Here is a 413-nt window from a genome sequence, read left to right as displayed (position 1 = left end):
GTAAGCTAGTTATTTTAAGAGTCAAAAAGTTTATGGGCCGGACTCGGTGGCTCAGCCTGTCATCCCAGCACTTTGGGAGGCTGAGGCGAGTGGATTGTCTGAGCCTGTGGGTTAGAGACCCACCCAGGCAAAAATTAGCCAAGCGTGGGAGCGCACGCCTGTAGTTCTGGCTACTCGGAAGGCTGAGGCGGAAGGATCGCTGGAGCCCAGCAGGTCGAGGCTGCGGTGGCCAGGAACATGCCACTGCACTTCCATCTGCGAGATAGAATGAGACTCCAACTCAAAAAAAAAGGTTTATGAAGTAAAAAAGTTACAGTAAGCTAGAGTCAATTTTTTGTATTGAAGAAAGAATGTTTTAAAAAACGAGTTTAGGGCAGCCTCAGGGCACAATGTCTGCGGCATCTTCAGTGGTG

This window comes from Carlito syrichta, unplaced genomic scaffold, assembly GCF_000164805.1.
Source record: "Carlito syrichta isolate Samal-C Ts95f unplaced genomic scaffold, Tarsius_syrichta-2.0.1 Scaffold90623, whole genome shotgun sequence".
NCBI classification, from domain to species: Eukaryota; Metazoa; Chordata; class Mammalia; order Primates; family Tarsiidae; genus Carlito; species Carlito syrichta.
Note: the sequence above shows the minus strand (reverse complement) of the source record.